This window comes from Polypterus senegalus, chromosome 12 (genome assembly GCF_016835505.1).
Source record: "Polypterus senegalus isolate Bchr_013 chromosome 12, ASM1683550v1, whole genome shotgun sequence".
In the NCBI taxonomy this organism is placed as follows: Eukaryota; Metazoa; Chordata; class Cladistia; order Polypteriformes; family Polypteridae; genus Polypterus; species Polypterus senegalus.
Window position 1 is genome coordinate 153,544,282 of NC_053165.1, and position 12,955 is coordinate 153,557,236.

A 12,955-nucleotide genomic window follows, 5' to 3' on the forward strand; every position below is an offset into this window, starting at 1 on the left:
TCGTCTCAGGTCACTGGATAGTGTCCATGTCTCACAACCATATAGCAAGACAGGAAGCACCAGGACTCTAAAGACTTGGACCTTCGTCCTTTTGCTGAGATATCAGGAGCACAACACACCCCTCTCCAGCGACATCATGATCTCACATGTTCTCCCAATCCGTCTACTGACTTCATAGGAAGACTTCATAGTGACATGAATGTCACTGCCGAGGTAAGTAAACTTCTCAACGAGGTCAACACTCTCTCCGCAAACAAACACACTGCTGATGGCCGTGACCACGGAGTCATTAAAGGCCTGGCTCTTTGCCAGCCCAGACACTCAGACTCCTCACTCAGTCTCTCGAGCGCCCCGATCAGAGCCTCCATTGACTCCGCGAAGATCACAGCATCGTCAGCAAAGTCAAGATCTGTGAATCTTTCTTCACCAACAGATGCCCCACAGCCGCTGGACCCCACGACCCTGCCCAACATCCAGTCCATACAAGTATTGAACAGGGTAGAAGCAGAACAGACTACTAATGAATCCCAGAATCAAATGGGAAAAACGCAGAGGTTCTGCCTCCACTCTGCACAGCACTCACAGTACCAGTGTACAGGCCGGCCGTGATATCCAGCAACCTTGAGGGGATCCCGCAAACCATCAGGATGTCCCACAGGGCAGCTCGATCAACTGAGTCAAACACTTTATTAAAATCGACAAAGGTTACAAAGAAACTCTGCCGATATTTGTGTTTGCGCTCTCTGTGGAGGAGGAAGAAAGGCAGAGAGAAGAACAAAGAGGGAAAAGGACTGAGCAATAGTGCTGACGGTTTGTGCACTTTGTGTGTTGGAAGACAATAAAACTTCTACATGTCCTGTATCTGGGCTAATTCCACAGTGTATATAGTGACTTTAAGTACAGTCATATGAAAAAGTTTGGGAACCCCTCTCAGCCTGCATAATAATTGACTCTCCTTTCAGTAAAAAAGATAACAGTGGTGTGTCTTTCATTTCCTAGGAACATCTGAGCACTGCGGTGTTTTCTGAACAAAGATTTTTAGTGAAGCAGCATTTAGTTGTATGAAATTAAATCAAATGTGAAAAACTGGCTGTGCACAAATGTGGGTCCCCTTGTCATTGTGCTGATTTGAATGCCTGTCACTGCTCAATTACTTGCAACACTAAATTAATTGGATGAGCTCGTTAAGCCTTGAACTTCATAGACAGGAGTGTCCAATCATGAGTGGTAAAAGGTATTTAAGGTGGTCAATTGCAAGTTGTGCTTCCTTCCCTTTGACTCTCCTCTGAAGAGTGACAGACAGCATGGGATCCTCAAAGCAACTCTCAAAAGATCTGAAAACAAAGATTGTTCAGTCTCATGGTTTAGGGGAAGGCTACAAAAAGCCATCTGAGAGATTTAAACTGTCAGTTTCAACTGTAAGGAATGGAATCAGCAAATGGAAGGCCACAGGCACAGTTGCTGTTAAACCCAGCAGGTCTGGCAGGCCAAATAAAACACAGGAGCAGCTTATGAGCAGGATTGTGAGAATGGCTACAGACAACCCACAGATCACCTCCAAAGACCTGCAAGAACATCTCGTTGCAGATGGTGCATCTGTACATCGTTCTACAATTCAGAAGAACATCAGTATGGCAGGGTGATGAGAAAGAAGCCCTTTCTGCACTCGCGTCACAAACAGAGTCGCTTGTTGTATTCAAATGCTCATTTAGACAAGTCAGAGTCATTTTGGAACAAAGTGCTTTGGACTGATGAGACAAAAATTGAGTTATTTGGTCAGAACAAAAAGCGATTTGCATGGCGGAAGAAGAACACCGCATTCCAAGAAGAACACCTGCTACCTCCTGTCAAATTTGGTGGAGGTTCCATCACGCTGTGGGGCTGTGTGGCGAGTTCAGGGACTGGGGCCCTTGTTAAAGTCAAGGGTCGGATGAATTCAACCCAATATCAACAAATTCTTCAGGATAATGTTCAAGGATCAGTCACAAAGTTGAAGTTATGCAGGGGTTGGATATTCCAACAAGACAAGGACCCAAAACACAGTTCGAAATCTACAAAGGCATTCATGCAGAGGGAGAAGTACAATGTTCTGGAATGGCCGTCACAGTCCTCTGACTTGAATATCATCGAAAATCTATGGGATGATTTGAAGAAGGCTGTCCATGCAATTGAACTGAACTGGAGAGATTTTGTATGAAGAATGGTGAGAAATACCTCCATCCAGAATCCAGACACTCAAAGGCTATAGGAGGACAGCGTCGAGAGGCTGTTAGATTAGCAAAAGGAGGCTCAACTAAGTATTGATGTCATGTCTCTGTTGGGGGCCCAAATTTATGCACCTGTCTAATTTTGTTATGATGCATATTGCATATTTTCTGTTAATCCAATAAACGTAATGTCACTCCTGAAATCCTACTGTCTCCATAAGGCATGTCGTATATTAAAAGGAAGTTGCTACTTTGAAAGCTCAGCCAATGAGAAACAAAAATCCAAACAATTACGAGGGGTTCCCAAACTTCTTCATGTGACTGTATTTTTCCTAAAATGAAGCCCCAGTAACCCTGCGCTGCGTTGATATTCGATGTGTTGATGGGCTGATGAAAAGACACAAAGCGGGACAGACGAATAGAAGTACAGACGGCCAGTTAATCGAGCAATCATTTCACATATCACGTGCCAACCATGATTTCCGCAAAATGGGCCCCAGTAACCCTGCGCTGGATTAAAAACACAAGTATGGGTAGACTGATGGAAAGACAGAAAGACGGAAGTGAAGAAGGCCCGTTAAATCGAGCCAAGGCGTCTTTATGTCGCATATCGTCTTCCACGTGCTATCTGTGCTCGCCCCAAAATAAGCCTGTGTTGGAGTAAAGAACACAAGTGTGGATGAAGGAAGGGTTAGATGATTGTACCCATGGAGAGCTCGGTGGATGGATGAGTAGACATTTAGATGGATTGATGAATGAATGGAAGTGAAACGAACTGATGAATCAAGCAGTCCCTCTTGTATATAGCGCCTTTGAGTTGTGGGTTTGCTTTTTTTCATAAATTGTGCCCCAGTAAGAGCTGAAATAAAACTTGATGGGTGGACGAAGGTTTGGACGGACAGATGAAGGGACAGGTGGAAGGCGTTTACGTGTCCCGAATGAACAAGAGGACACTGCCATGTCACTGTTTGGGCAAACAGAACTTCCCCATTAGCCAGAATTCGCAGATACTTCAGGTTTGACCAGCATGGATTTGTTCTGTGAAACATCAAAGAATTCAGGCCAGCAGATATAAGGGCGGTGTGGAGTGGGGGTGACTGGGGAGTGGGGGGGGTTTCTAGAGGAAAAAAAAAGAAATTCAAGAAAGGCCTGGCTGGCCGAGGGACTCTTTTTACAGTTGGCGGCGCATTTCCCAGAAAGACGGCCTGTGCCCGATGCCGGTGCCTCATCCAAAAAACAGAAAAGGCGCCCCCACCTCCCGTCTGGCCTTCACAGAGTATTCCCAAAAGTACGACTCGACAGTTCTGTCTACTTTCCTTTCTTTCTTTTTTTTTTTTTTTTTTAAACTCCATTGCTGTTTTTCCTTTTTTTCGTTTTCACTCTGCTCTCTGCCAGACGGTTACTCTGACTGAGGAAATCGTAGCAGGACAGCGTGAGATGTCGACCCGTGAGAAAAAAAATAACCGACAGGCTTGTGTGAAAGGGTGCACATGTGTTTGGGGGGTGCACGTGTGGAAGGTGGGGGGATTGCTTTGGGTGCACATAAAAAAAAGGACCCCAGGTATTCCATAACTGGGGGGTGTGGGGGATGCAGTGGGCCAACATCCAGGGTTAGCTGCACCTGGCTGTTATTTGTATGCTCTCCCTGTGCCCAGTCCCATGTGGGTGATCATGAGTGACCCTTGTCATGCACTTATGTCTTTTCTAATGCCATTTGCCACCTTGGGCCCAGTGCTACTGGGATAGGCTTCAACGCAACCCTGAATTGGGTTAAGCAGGGCTCAAAGCATCATGGGAGCTCCTTTCATTGTGCGAATGAATATTCAATAAACTAGCTGAAGTACTTGCCATTGCCAGTATATATAAAAAAGGGGGTTTCATCTGTTCTGCGTCACCTGTATGGCTATGTGATGTCCACGATGACCCCAGTTCATCGCCACTGAAGGAGGGGACATTCCAAGGCCCAAAGCTTGTCGAGTTTCATTCAGTCAGGCTCACTGCTGGGAAGCACTTCATAAATCTGCGCCGAGCAAAAAAACTCTCCAAGTGCTTAGAAAGCAACTGTTAAACATGGCACATCTGCCAAAACCACAAAATAAAAAAAAAAAGTGAATGACGCAGCCAGCGGACCCACCCGCGGTCCTGAAACGTGCCACAGATTATGGAGGGAATGAGCGTCAGGCCGTCGATAAGCAGTTTTACTCTCGTTTGATCTTGTTGCTTTGCTGAGAGGTTAAGTTGAGCTCGTATTTGGGGCCATGGGGCAGGTGGGTTAATAAAGGTGGACAAGTTTGACCCACTGGCCTCTCTGACAGGTTACCCTGCCGCTTGAAGTTGCTGAGTGTCTAAAGAAGGGGACCAGGTGGCTTCAGGGTTAGCACTGCTAATGGCTGCTGCTAGCATCTTTAACAGAAGCAATGGATACAAGAACTTTACGCCATTAGATAGATGTCACCTTGTGAGACCGTTTCAGTCACAGCCTTCATTTACATAATATATAGCGAGTCGGAGGCGGTCGTCTAGTTCGACATACCCAGCCACTCACCCCTACTGGTCTACAACTTGCCCCTCAGACAAGCATTCTCTGCCCTTTTTTTTCCTTTATCCCATTCTGTCGTGGGACGTAAAACATGAGACATCAGAGAGATGAGCTTCTCTTCTGTTTGTGATTCTATTATATAGTATTGCTCATATCTATCCATATACCAGTTATATAGTGACCATCTAGATATCCATCTATTATATAGTGTCTTTCATATCTATCCATCGACCTGCTGTATGGTGATTTTCATATCTTCCTGTTATATAGTGTCTTTCACATCTATCTATCTATCCATTCAACCCACCATATCCTAACTACAGGGTCACGGAGGTCTGCTGAAGCCAATCCCAGCCAACACAGGGCGCAAGTCAGAAAACAAACCCCGGGCAGGGTGCCAGCCCACCGCAGATCTATCTATCTATCTATTATACAGTGCCTTTCATATCAATCTATTTATTATATAGAGACTTTCATATCTGATATATACTGTAGTGCCTGTCATCCACCTATTATATAGTGACTTTTATATATATATATATATATATATATATATATATATATACAGGTATATATGATGCTGTATATAGCTTCTTTCATATATATCTACCTATTATATAGTAGACTTTCATATCTAACTGATATATAATGGCTGTCATCTAACTACTTATTATATAGTGACCTTATATTATATACACAGTATATATATATATATATATATATATATACACAGTATATATATATATATATACAGTATATATATATATATATATATATATATATATATATATATATATATATATATATACAGTATATATATATATATATATATATATATATATATATATATATATATATATATATATATATATACATATATATATATATACATATATATATATATATATACATATACATACATATATATATATATATATATATATAAAGTAGAGTGAAAGGGAAGGTCTACAGGACGGTAGTGAGACCAGCCATGCTGTATAGGCTGGAGACACTGGCACTGAAAGCAGGAGACAGAGCTGGAGGTGGCAGAGTTAAAGATGTTAAGATTTGCATTGGGTGTGACAAGGATGGGCAGGATTAGGAACGAGAACATTCGAGGGTCAGCTCAAGGTGGACGGTTTGGAGTCAGAGAAGCGAAATTGCGTTGGTTTGGACATGTGCAGAGGAGAGATGCTGGGTATACTGGGAGAAGGATGCTAAGGATAGAGTTGCCAGGGAAGAGGAAAACAGGAAGGCCTAGGAGAAGGTTTTTGGATGTGGTGAGAGAGGACATGCAGGTGATGGGTGTGACAGAGCAAGATGATGAGGAAAGGAAGATATGGAAGAAGATGATCCGCTGTGGCAACCCCTAATGGTAGCAGCCGAAAGAAGAAGAAATATATAGTGTCTTTCATATCTATCCATCTACCTATTATATAGTGACTTTCATATGTAACTGATAGATAGATAGATAGATAGATAGATAGATAGATAGATACTTTATTAATCCCCCAGGGGAAATTCACACACTCTAGCAACAGCATACTGATAAGAACAATAATTAAATAGTGATAAAAGCAGTGCAAGTTAAAAATGCAAGGTGGAGAGTGCAAGGCAGGTATAACAGACAATGACATTGTATAATGTTAACGTTTATCACATCTATCTAACTATCTAACAATTACATAGAGACTTTCATATCTCTCTGATATACAATATAGTGTCTTCCATACCCATTGACCTAGTACATAGTGTCTTTCATATCTATCCACCTACCTATTACATAATGACTTTCATATCTCTGTGCCTATAAGTTCCCATCACAAGTTGTTCAGCATGGAAAGTCACTATATCAAATGACAAGTCGGCTCTTTCTGATCCCCACTGAGTCCCCGTAAATAAGTCACTTCACTTGGAAAGACTTAAAGTTTACGTTCTCACCTATAAAGCACCTTGGCATGTGGTTTAATATATAAAGGCGCTATATAAAATAAAGTCCGACCCTTTCCAAAATGTCAAAAACTACATTCCTGGTTGCCATTCTTCTTAACATTACAAGCATTTCCTTCTTCATGGCTGCCCAGCCTTTATTTGAATGAAAAACTGATGTTTAGATAACGCGGCTCTCTATTTAGACTTCAGCCAAGGCTTTGTGTCCTGTTATGGTCACATTTTCTAAGTGAAAGCCGCCGGTAATTAGATTTCTCCTGCTAACACAAAAATGAGCCTGATGTGGATAGGCTTTAAAAAAAATAAAAATCCCCTCTGGAGGAAAAGTTGACCAAAATGTTCTCGGGGGGCCATGGCCTGGAATGAGTCATTGTAAATAGAAACGATGAAGAAGGAATTAGGAAGCATTTGACAGAGAGCAGAAAATGGAAAAGAATGTTTTGGGGAAGAAAAATGAAATATTGTGTCACCCTGGGATCCAAGAGTGGTAAGAGAGCACACAACCTCGGTCTGCCATTGGGGTTTATAGCGCCTTCTGGAAGTCTTCACATCTTTGGATATCTGAACACGCCTAAGCATTCTGGTCACTCTGTTGGAAAGCAAATGAGCCCTTAGTGGTCACCAATCGATGGACTCCACCCATTGGCAATGCTCGCTAATCATTCGTCACCTGTCTGTCATGTGATTTGCTGACCTACTTATTGATTCAGAGTCCTTGGGTTCAAACCCCAGCCCAGTGACCTTCTCGAGAGTGCAGTTTTGCACATTTCCCTGCCAGTCTCTGTGGCACCTTTGGTTTAATTCACATCTCAAAGACGTGTTGGATTAGGAGGGTGAGCTCCATACCATCTGGGGTTGGCACTTACTGTAGTTGCCACCAGGACAGAGTCCAGCTCATGAAGAAGCTGCCATGGTAGGGGACACTGCAGGGACTACCGGTCCACCCATCAGTCGGTAACGGCACCCGGCACCAAGACGATTTCAAAGACTGGATGTGCTCTGAATTTATCTGTATTTATATTTTTTTGTTCTTTTATTTCATTCTGAATTATGACTTTTCATGGTTTTATGGAATTTCTGTTGTTTGTTTATTTTGTGGCACATATGTACTGGTCTTTAAGTTAATATCTACTACTTGTGTTCTATGGCTGGAGCCCCAAGAGGCGGGGCCATCATGACTTGTCACCTGAGGGACCGCCCACCACCTTTATACAGCCATGTGCCGATTTACGGACCACCAAGTTGAAGCCATTTATCCTTACAGTCAATATTTCCTATATTTTTTTTTACTGATGAGATGGTATGAATAACAGATGAGCTGCTACTTTGCTTTAACGACCAATTTCTTCAATTCCAGTACGCTATTCCAGCTTTCCCCTTTGAAGTTTCAATCAATCGATCGCTGCAAAGCATCGACAAATGAATGACAAGTGTAAATAAAAGCATGAAACACTGACACGTGAATGATAAGCGTGGCATGGGGGCCACCCATGAAGTATTGAAGGATCGCCACGAAGTACTGAAACATGAACAATGAACACTGGGTAAGTTTATGGGTTACCCAGGAAGTATCGATTGATCGTCACACAGCACCGACATGTGAATGACGAGCACTGAGAATTTATGGCTTATCAATAAAGTATCGACTGATGGCCATGAAGTACCGATACATGAACGATGTACATTGGGTGTTTATGGGTTACCTATGAAGTATCAATCGATTGCCACAAAGCACTGACACGTGAATAACAAGCATTGAGAGTTTATGGCTTACCCATGAAATATCACTTGATCGGCACAAAGTACCAACACGTGTACGACAAGCATTGAGAGTTTATTACATACCCATGAAGTATCGACTGATCACCATGAAGAACCGATACATGACCGATAAACACTGGGTAAGTTTATGGCTTACCCATGAAATATCGATTGATTGCCACGAAGCACCAACACCCAAATGTTGAGCAGTTTTCCTGTGCAGTTTCAGGGGCACAGATGAGCAGCACTTCCAAACTGCTGTGTGGGAGGAGGAATGAGCAGCATGAGAACAGCTGAGCGGCAGTTCAAAAGTGCTGCACGTCACCGTGAAAAACGGTCGCCAAGCCTTGAATATCAGTTTGGGCAGCTGAAGTATGAATGCCAGTGAACCAACGATTGGAATGACCTGTACACTTTATGACCAACGTCCGACCAATCTGACTTACGACCAAATGGCCCGTCCCAAATGGAGTCGGAGGTCGACGCACAACTGTACTCTGATGGACGAGACGACTCCCCTCAGGTTGTCACGGAGTGCTGTTTGGAGTTCCATCAGCACGTGCTTTTCTTTTCCTTTGATATTATAATGTGTGGAATTTTTTCTTCTGTTTTTTGGACTCTGATTTTCTGGATTCATATGAGGACTTGTTGGATTTGAATTGCCTTTTAGAAAAATCCTTTGTGCTATCTCAGAAGAAAAAAAAAAGAGATTTTAAGCAACCAGGAAATTAAAGATAGTTTAAAAAAAAGCTATATATATGCCTGTGGGTGTGTGTACCATTTATATATATATATATATATATATATATATATATATATATATATATATATATATATATTGTCACACACGTGCGAATAGAAGGCAGCTGAAGGGCTTAGAGACTACTACTAATACATCCACCCAGAGGTGCGCTAACTCTCTTTCTAAGTCTCCTGCAGACCTTTCCCATGAAATCCAGCCAGGAGCCAGTGCCTCAACTTCCGGTCCCAGCCCCAAGGACAACATCACTTCCTCCAGACTTCCTATAAAGCCTCACTCCCTTCCTCTGGAATTCAGTTCTGTTTTGGACTCTGACTTGTACCCATTACTTGCTTTGAACAGCCTTACTTTGTCTTGCAGCCAGGAACATATTATACGGGTGGCTGCCCCAAACCTTTGTGATGTCTGGTGTCTCTTCTTGTCACAATATTATATTATATTATATTAATATATATATATATATATATATATATATATATATATATATATATATATATATATATATTTTAAAATCTCACGTCTCATCCCCAGGATTTTTTTATTATAATAGAGAGATATACAGTATCTGTATCTAGATCTCTATACATTATCTGTATCTATACACACACACACACACAGGACCAGCTCTAGGCATAAGCTGAGTAGGCGCTGGCCTAGGGGAGTCATGTCCATGGGGGATGTGCCAAAAAGTCATTTCATACTGTAAATGATAGCAAGGGTGCCAATCTCTAAGAAGGGTCTCCCCCAACCCCCAGGCTACCACCTCACACCCCCAAGGCTTGTCAGTTTCACGTGCGGTCACAAGGTCACTAAGCTACATTGGGGACCCCAACCTTTCCTCCTTCATCATTTTCAATAAAGAATCCTACCGTGTGGGTCTGAAAGAAGCAAAGACACCCAAAAAAGAGACATCTAGAAGATTACCACCACCCAGTGTATCAGAGAGATATATGGCCATGGGAGTCCATCTCCCTCCATCTGCCTGTCTGTCCGTCCACCCCTTAGAATGGCCAGTTGGGACACCTGTCCACCCTTCTCCTAACATCATAAAGGCCTCCAGAACACGGTAAGGAACCATCCACCCCTGCCGTGACGGCAGTCAGTCTGTGCCGTTTATGACACCAGTAAATCCAGAGGACATAAACAGCATAATACTCAGTGGGAAATCAAAAGCACCTTCACCAGAGCATACCGGAATGAACCCCAAGGGACTACAACTCCCTGCCTAGGCTTATTAGATGGGGCGGAGCCTCAGCAGTGATTGCAGGGTGGCTCCGCCTCTTGGGGAACCTCCTACAAAATACAAGGAATATAAAAGAACATAATTGCACTCAAAGAAACTAACTTAACAATAAATATACAATTATACAAATGATTAAATAAAAAATGAACAAAAAAGAGCAAATAAAAGAAAGTACTGACTTAAATATAACAAGAAGAGAAAAGGAGCAGTCAACCCTGATGGTGACAATAAGTGGAGCTGCAGGTTGCACCTTCCATTTTGCCAGCGTATGAGGGCTCTGGTGGGTGCTTGGGACCCGCAGTTCAGGGGTACGTAATAAAAAGAGTCTAAAAGTGAGAATGGGGGTCACCCGAGGACCCCTATAGGAAACTGGTTTGTCTGCTATTAACTGTTAATATTACGTGAGTAAATGCCACAGAAAAATCCACCTGAAAAGAAAAGAACCAAACAAGGTTAAGCATTCCAAGATACTTGAGAAGTGCAAATATTAATATTTAAATTTCTTATAAATGACACACACAAAGCTGCATTTGTCTAAAGGCAAAACAAGAGAAGGAAGAAAAGGTCGGCTAATGAATGAACTAATTAAACAATGAAAACAACTAAAGGTTAAAAATTATGAAACTGGTTGGAACAAAAATCTGCAGGCACAGGGACCCCCAGACCTGAAGTTAAGGACCCTCACCTGCCCCAATGCATGTCTATCAGCAGTGCTCCCCCTGGTGGCTGCTGTTAAGTAGCTCACTAACATAAGCGACACGGTTTTCTCTTTTTCTTCTTGGAGTTTATTCGAATAAAGGATTTTTTTTCCTCTCTAATTGGCTTTCCACATTCCTTCCAATCAGTGAGGACGGTAAACTGCCGACCCAAAGATGTCTATCAGCAGATATTTCCCTTTCTCCAGACGCCAACAGTCTATTCAGCTAATTGTAGGCTCTCTCACTTTAAACTGGCAGGAACGCAGCCAGCTGTTTTACCAGGGGGTGCCAGGAGTATAGGAGGTGTCTGGAGGGGGCACAAGCCCCCAAATTATGTAAGTCTTGAACAAACAGTGTGCCCCCTGTCAGGCGATGCCACCACTAGCACACCACGCTCAGAGCCAACAGCGCACAGCAAGGGGGCTGACCGAGCATTGCAAAGGGGGGCAAGACGCCTCATCTCAAGGAAACTGACTGCGGGGTCAGCTGCCCCCCTGGGATTGTCATATACTGGAATTTGTAGAGAATGGGGTGATAAATAAGTAATACCAGGTAAAGTGCGGCTCTGTTAATGAGAGGGGTCTGAGGAGGACAGGCCACCTCAGAGAGCAGTGGGGTGCAGAAGGGCACCTCTGAACTTCCACTGCATCTGACCTCAAGTGGGATGGGCTATGGGTGACAGGCTACAGCAGGTGCAAGGCCACTGAACCTGGAAGAGTGAAGACTGGAAAAAAATGTCTGAGCTGATCAATCTCAGGGTATGCCACAACATGTGAACAGTGGGGTCAGAATATGGGGCAAACAGCAGGAATCCGCGGATCCATCCAGCCGTGGGTCTACTGCATCTGCCAGTTGTGGGTGGGAGCGGAATGGTGTGGTGGAGAATGCGTTCTTTGGTCACATCAGGCATCTGCCAAAACATACCTAAGCATAGGCAGACAGACAGTATGAAAGGCACTATATAATACAAATAGTGGTAGATAGATAGATAGGAATGGCACTATATGAAAGATAGATAGATTGATAGATAGTGTGGCCTGATGGGGGCGCTCCAGCCACTCAAACCCAACACAAGACGACACTAGGCACAAGTTTTGCACAATACAACAGCACCAACATGCACAAATAAATACAGCACCTTTCTTTTCTTCTTTCCCTCTCACTCTCCCTCTCCTTCGCCTCCACTCCTCCTTCAGCAAGCTTTGTCCACCTCCCTCCAAACTCTGGCTACCGGAGTAGAGGCGGCTGGCTCCTTTTATACAGTTTGTGGAAGTGCTGCAGGAGTCCGGCGAGCTACTGCTGGCAGCACTTCGTGGTGTGGCAGAGATACTGTAATAAAGGGCTCATCCATTCCTACAGCACCCCCTGGTGGCACCCATGGAACCCAACAGGGCTGCTCCAAACTCCAACACCCATGGAGCCCTGTGGGAGTCCGTGGGCATCGCTGAAACCCAGTGGTGCTGCCATCTAGCATTCTGGGGGAGGTAATGCCCTGATTCAGTTCTCTCTTGACCCTTCTATAAGTGGTGTGTATCGGCTGGGCAAAGGTCCTGGCCATCCACAACAACAGATAGATATGAAAGGCACTATATTACTGATAGATAGACGTGAATGGTATTATAAAAGGAACTATACAATACTGTAAATATGAAAGCCACTGATAGATAGATATGACAGAACTGAAATAAAAATACATCAAAGATATATAATTGAGAACTCTAAATGGCCCAGACAGATGAAAGGCACTATATAATTAAGCTGCGGTGGGCTGGCACCCTGCCTGGGGTTTGTTTCCTG